The following is a 7500-nucleotide window of genomic DNA, read 5'->3' on the forward strand; positions in this document are numbered from 1 at the left end:
TACAAGACCATACGATCTGCATGTTATCTAGAGTTCAACCAATGTAACGATCTTGCGACCGCTTGGTTTTAGCCTAATAAAAGCACACGTTCCATAAGGTCCGTGTTTTAATTGCATGTATTAGCTCTAGAATTACCTTAGTTATCCAAGTAACTGTTAACGATCTAAGGAACCATAACTGATATAATGAGCCTTTTGGCGGGTTTCACTGTTAATTTCGTGTGTACTTAGACATGCATGGCTTAATCTTTGAGACAAGCATATAACTACTGGCAGGATCAACCAGAATAATGTTTTTATTTATATATGTACAAATATATTATACATATATATAAAATACATTAATATACAAATCTAATAATATATGACAAATTGATTAATACTTTTGAATAAAATAATATAGATGTATATTTAAACTAGATAATAAACGAATATGGCTATTATTAGATAGCATTTCATTTTCGTTAATTTAATAAAATTGACAAAGTAATCTATATAAATTTCGTTCAACAATATTTTATTAATTGCACTTGCTTAATATAATATATTATCACACTTTGATTTTTTGTTCACTTCCCACATAAAATATATGGAGAAATAAATCAAATTTATTATGACAACAAATTGATATTTTACGACATTTAATTTTGAAATAATATATATATATCAAGAAAAGCACTCCAACTCACATTCAGCAAAGAAATGTGAATTTTTTAATGATGACAAATAATATATAAAAATATGACATGTTTTAACCAATTTACTCATTGACACAACAAATGCATCCACATCTGCTATATCAATTTTCAATCGGTTACATTTGTTTGTTATAAGAGAGAAATTAACGATAAAAGGAAACCTATTATAATATATTGTGGAAATAAAGATTTTAATACAATATTTCCAACAACATACCTTGGCAAATTCCGCAATTATCTTTTTTTATCGCAGCCAAGCAATTATTATTAATAACGAACGAACATACTCAAACACAAACATGAGCGTATAACATAATCTTTAATAAATTATATGAAATCTTCATATAATAGATGAGCACACACCACTCACCATGTAAAGGTTTTTGAACACCATCTCTTTAAGCATGATACTTTTTTTCAAATGCTACCACCCAACATTAATTCTTCATGTATTAAATTAAATATAATACAAGATTAACTTCATTATTTCATAATTTGCCCAATAAATTATCCATGCCGGCAAGACAATACTCCACAGTCATATTATTTTGTTACTTTTACTCTTTCTCATATGACTTGCCTTGCGCGACACCACTCCATATAAAGGTTTTTGAACACCATCTCTTTAAGCATGATACTTTTTTCAAATGCTACCACCCAACATTAATTCTTCATGTATTAAATTAAATATAATACAAGATTAACTTCATTATTTCATAATTTGCCCAATAAATTATCCATGCCGGCAAGACAATACTCCACAGTCATATTATTTTGTTACTTTTACTTTTTCTCATATGACTTGCCTTGCGCGACACCACTCCATATATAGGTTTTTGAACACCATCTCTTTAAGCATGATACTTTTTTCAAATGCTACCACCCAACATTAATTCTTCATGTATTAAATTAAATATAATACAAGATTAACTTCATTATTTCATAATTTGCCCAGTAAATTATCCATGCCGGCAAGACAATACTCCACAGTCATATTATTTTGTTACTTTTACTCTTTCTCATATGACTTGCCTTGCGCGACACCACTCCATATATAGGTTTTTGAACACCATCTCTTTAAGCATGATACTTTTTTCAAATGCTACCACCCAACATTAATTCTTCATGTATTAAATTAAATATAATACAAGATTAACTTCATTTTTTCATAATTTGCCCAATAAATTATCCATGCCGGCAAGACAATACTCCACAGTCATATTATTTTGTTACTTTTACTTTTTCTCATATGACTTGCCTTGCGCGACACCACTCCATATATAGGTTTTTGAACACCATCTCTTTAAGCATGATACTTTTTTCAAATGCTACCACCCAACATTAATTCTTCATGTATTAAATAAAATATAATACAAGATTAACTTCATTTTTTCATAATTTGCCCAATAAATTATCCATGCCGGCAAGACAATACTCCACAGTCATATTATTTTGTTACTTTTACTTTTTCTCATATGACTTGCCTTGCGCGACACCACTCCATATATAGGTTTTTGAACACCATTTCCTTAAGAATGATACTTTTTTCAAATGCAACCACTCACTATTAATTCTTCATGTATTAATTTAAATATAACACACGAATAACTTAAATATTTAATAATTTGAACTATAATTGACGGCTGCCGGCAAGACAATACTCCACAATCATGTGATTTCCATATATAATTTTGTCTATAGCAAACATTTTTTATTGTAGTAGAGTTGTTCCATACGTTATTACCCAACATTTATTTTACATGTTAAATTCTATTATATCACATTGTTTGTGTCATATGTTATTATCTAACATGTAATTTATATGTTTCATGATATTATTTGACATTTTGTATTGGAAAACACTGAATTGAATTTCATAACATTTCATAATTTGCCCAATAAATGACCCATGCCGGCAAGACAATACTCCACAGTCATATTATTTTGTTACTTTTAGTTTTTCTCATATGACTTGCCTTGCGCGACACCACTCCATATATAGGTTTTTGAACACCATTTCCTTAAGAATGATACTTTTTTCAAATGCAACCACTCACTATTAATTCTTCATGTATTAATTTAAATATAACACACGAATAACTTAAATATTTAATAATTTGAACTATAATTGACGGCTGCCGGCAAGACAATACTCCACAATCATGTGATTTCCATATATAATTTTGTCTATAGCAAACATTTTTTATTGTAGTAGAGTTGTTCCATACGTTATTACCCAACATTTATTTTACATGTTAAATTCTATTATATCACATTGTTTGTGTCATATGTTATTATCTAACATGTAATTTATATGTTTCATGATATTATTTGACATTTTGTATTGGAAAACACTGAATTGAATTTCATAACATTTCATAATTTGCCCAATAAATGACCCATGCCGGCAAGACAATACTCCACAGTCATATTATTTTGTTACTTTTACTTTTTCTCATATGACTTGCCGTGCGCGACACCACTCCATATATAGGTTTTTGAACACCATTTCCTTAAGAATGATACTTTTTTCAAATGCAACCACTCACTATTAATTCTTCATGTATTAATTTAAATATAACACACGAATAACTTAAATATTTAATAATTTGAACTATAATTGACGGCTGCCGGCAAGACAATACTCCACAATCATGTGATTTCCATATATAATTTTGTCTATAGCAAACATTTTTTATTGTAGTAGAGTTGTTCCATACGTTATTACCCAACATTTATTTTACATGTTAAATTCTATTATATCACATTGTTTGTGTCATATGTTATTATCTAACATGTAATTTATATGTTTCATGATATTATTTGACATTTTGTATTGGAAAACACTGAATTGAATTTCATAACAATTCCAAGTCTCATGAGTGTAAATTTTATTAATCGGTTTATTATTATTATGCAATATCAAATAAAATATAAACTTCTATTTCACACTAAATATAACATTTATGTTTAAGAGTGTAAATTTTTCATTCGCATATTACTGTTCTCCATTGATTGAATTATAATATATTTTTAATATGATTTCATATATTTATTTTTTTGTGTTTTCTACTATTGCCTTTCGCAGTTATCATATATATATATATATATATATATATATATATATATATATATATACTCATATATATAATAAAATGTGTGTTCTTCTTTCTCTGTTTTGTTTAAAACAATTTAATTTCTTTATTCCTTTCAATAACAATTCAATTATTCTGAAAAGAATGTTATTTATAAAATAACATAAATTTTGTATTGCATCATCAAAAAGCTTTTTGTATATAACATTTTCTTAAGGTCCGGTCCACACATTATCAACTTACAAAGAAATATATAAAATATCATAAGTAAATTAACAAATATGGCACCTTTAAACAACTCATACAATATATATATATATATATGTTTTAGTTGGTGTTTAACAACCATAACACACATATTATATTTTATATTTGTTGTTTTATTAACATTTTCGAATCATCAAGCAAAGGATAAGCTTCAGTGGATCGCAGTATGGCAGCTGCTCAACCACTTACAACACCTTGCCTGTTACAAAAGTCGTTTACAATTGATTCTAGGCTTTGTCATTGTATTAAATAATGTTTAAATATGTAACTAGCACGGCATCAGGTGATCATAGATCCTCCCAATTTACTATGTTACAAATAACATTGGCATCACATCCATTGTCGTTTATAAAATAAATTATAAACTTTTAATGGTTTAGAAGCCATACAATGCAAATTGCCCCTTATTTATCATTGCAGTCCAGCACGGATACGACCTTAGAGGCGTTCAGGCATAATCCAACGGACGTAGCGTCATACCACTGTTCGCTCGAACAAGTATTGTGCCATTGGTCCGTACCTGCGGTTCCTCTCGTACTACGCAGGAATGCTGTCGCAACAACGTTTTGTCATTAGTAGGGTAAAACTAACCTGTCTCACGACGGTCTAAACCCAGCTCACGTTCCCTTGCATGGGTGAACAATCCAACGCTTGGTGAATTTTGCTTCACAATGATAGGAAGAGCCGACATCGAAGGATCAAAAAGCGACGTCGCTATGAACGCTTGGCCGCCACAAGCCAGTTATCCCTATGGTAACTTTTCTGACACCTCTTGTTAAAAACTCTTTAAACCAAAAGGATCGATAGGCCGAGCTTTTGCTGTCCCTGTGTGTACTGAACACCGAGATCAAGTCAGCATTTGCCCTTTTGCTCTATGTGTGGTTTCTGTCCGCACTGAGCTGGCCTTGGGACACCTCCGTTATTATTTGAGAGATGTACCGCCCCAGTCAAACTCCCTACCTGGCAATGTCCTTGAATTGGATCATACCTGAGTAATTGGAGTTATACCAAATTTTTAAATCAAAAATACATAAATGCATTTTCTTATTAAAGAATTTGTTTGCGATTATATAACAAACTCGTGATACTTTGATCAAGAAGCTTGCATCAAAACCCAATACCATAAGATATAATAAATACATCCGTATAATGGCTAGGAAATGATACACGTTCCATTTAATCAAGTAAGTAAGGAAACAATAAGAGTAGTGGTATTTCATTGTCGATACCAAACCGAAGTCTAATATCTCCCACTTATTCTACACCTCTTATGTCTCCTTACACTGCCAGATTAGAGTCAAGCTCAAAAGGGTCTTCTTTCCCCGCTAATTATTCCAAGCCCGTTCCCTTGGCTGTGGTTTCGCTAGATAGTAGATAGGGACAGTAGGAATCTCGTTAATCCATTCATGCGCGTCACTAATTAGATGACGAGGCATTTGGCTACCTTAAGAGAGTCATAGTTACTCCCGCCGTTGACCCGCGCTTACTTGAATTTCTTCACTTTGACATTCAGAGCACTGGGCAGAAATCACATTGTGTCAACACCCGCTAGGGCCATCACAATGCTTTGTTTTAATTAGACAGTCGGATTCCCCAAGTCCGTGCCAGTTCTGAATTGATTGTTAATTGATAATCGTTATAATTTAAAAGAACTAATCAGTTGCCCAATTAGTATTCTTAAAAATTTTAGCAAGAAAGTTCCACAATTGGCTACGTAACTAAACTATCCGGGGAACAAGAATCTACCATAAATGATAGAAACCCTATTTACCCAGAACGAGCACATAAACCATGTTATTGTTTCCCAATCAAGCCCGACTATCTCAATCTTCAGAGCCAATCCTTATCCCGAAGTTACGGATCTAATTTGCCGACTTCCCTTACCTACATTATTCTATCGACTAGAGACTCTTCACCTTGGAGACCAGCTGCGGATATTGGTACGGCCTGTTGAGAAGTTTGCGTATCCCCACCATAAATTTTCAAGGTCCGAGGAGAAAATATCGACACAACAGTATATGTCATGCTCTTCTAGCCCATCTACCATATCTCTCTGCGAAAGACTTCCATGGTAGTACGGCTATAAAACAGAAAAGAAAACTCTTCCGATACCTCTCGACGGCTTCTTTATGGTCGTTCCTGTTGCCAGGATGAGCACGAGGCCCATATTTAATAACAAACGGATACTCAACAGGTTACGGAATTGGAACCGTATTCCCTTTCGTTCAAAATTATTCAAGTGTATAAAAATCGGTATGATGCAAAATATATTTTGATTTTTCTATACTTGAAAATTTTCGGCTTTCGCCTTGAACTTAGGACCGACTAACTCGTGATCAACCACTGTTCACACGAAACCCTTCTCCACTTCAGTCCTCCAAGGTCTCATTCGATTATTTGCTACTACCACCAAGATCTGTACCAATGGCGGCTCCATGCAGGCTTACGCCAAACACTTCTATGCACACCATTGTACCTTCCTACTCACTAAAGTTTCAAAATTTATATTACAAGTAACATAAATCATCTACTTTAGCGGTAATGTATAGGTATACAACTTAAGCGCCATCCATTTTAAGGGCTAGTTGCTTCGGCAGGTGAGTTGTTACACACTCCTTAGCGGATTTCGACTTCCATGATCACCGTCCTGCGTTTTAAGCAACCAACGCCTTTCATGGTATCTGTATGAGTTGTTAATTTGGGCACCGTAACATTACGTTTGGTTCATCCCACAGCGCCAGTTCTGCTTACCAAAAGTGGCCCACTGGGCACATTATATCATAACCTTAAACTTCATATCAAGAAAGTTAAGGTTCTTACCCATTTAAAGTTTGAGAATAGGTTAAGATCGTTTCGACCCTAAGGCCTCTAATCATTCGCTTTACCAGATAAGATTATTTTATACAACAGTTAAATGCACCAGCTATCCTGAGGGAAACTTCGGAAGGAACCAGCTACTAGATGGTTCGATTGGTCTTTCGCCCCTATACTCAATTCTGACAATCGATTTGCACGTCAGAACTGTTTCGGTCTTCCATCAGGGTTTCCCCTGACTTCAACCTGATCAAGTATAGTTCACCATCTTTCGGGTCACAGCATATATGCTCAAGGTACGTTCCAGTTAGAGGTATAAATAATATAAATATCATTATACATAACTATATAGAGCGCCCCGGGATTGTGTTAATTAACTATAAATAGCTAAAAAACTAATCCCATTAATAGTCAAGTTAATTACGCTATTAGGTTTATATCCCAATAACTTGCACATATGTTAGACTCCTTGGTCCGTGTCTCAAGACGGGTCCCGAAGGTATCCTGAATCTTTCGCATTGTTAATCATACAAGTGCATATAATAAACACAAAAATCATTGAAAATTATGCCATTATATAATTCCGAAAAATTAACGCACTGTATTCATATAAATCTATCAGCACT

General features: G+C 33.0%; 2 non-coding genes across 2 annotated transcripts in view; both read right to left on the reverse strand.

The window, feature by feature from the left end:
* The window catches only part of LOC122322743, a 1996-nt gene extending 1707 nt beyond the window's left edge, over positions 1-289 (reverse strand). The window contains exon 1 of the ribosomal RNA XR_006246815.1: positions 1-289. This exon is cut by the window's left edge and continues 1707 nt beyond it. This is a non-coding gene — a ribosomal RNA (small subunit ribosomal RNA).
* Positions 290-4185: 3896 nt separating this feature from the next.
* LOC122322752 overlaps positions 4186-7500 on the reverse strand; it is a 3957-nt gene continuing 642 nt past the window's right edge. Inside the window, exon 1 of the ribosomal RNA XR_006246824.1 lies at positions 4186-7500. This exon is cut by the window's right edge and continues 642 nt beyond it. This is a non-coding gene — a ribosomal RNA (large subunit ribosomal RNA).

Source organism: Drosophila grimshawi, unplaced genomic scaffold, assembly GCF_018153295.1.
Source record: "Drosophila grimshawi isolate 15287-2541.00 unplaced genomic scaffold, ASM1815329v1 contig_60, whole genome shotgun sequence".
In the NCBI taxonomy this organism is placed as follows: domain Eukaryota; kingdom Metazoa; phylum Arthropoda; class Insecta; order Diptera; family Drosophilidae; genus Drosophila; species Drosophila grimshawi.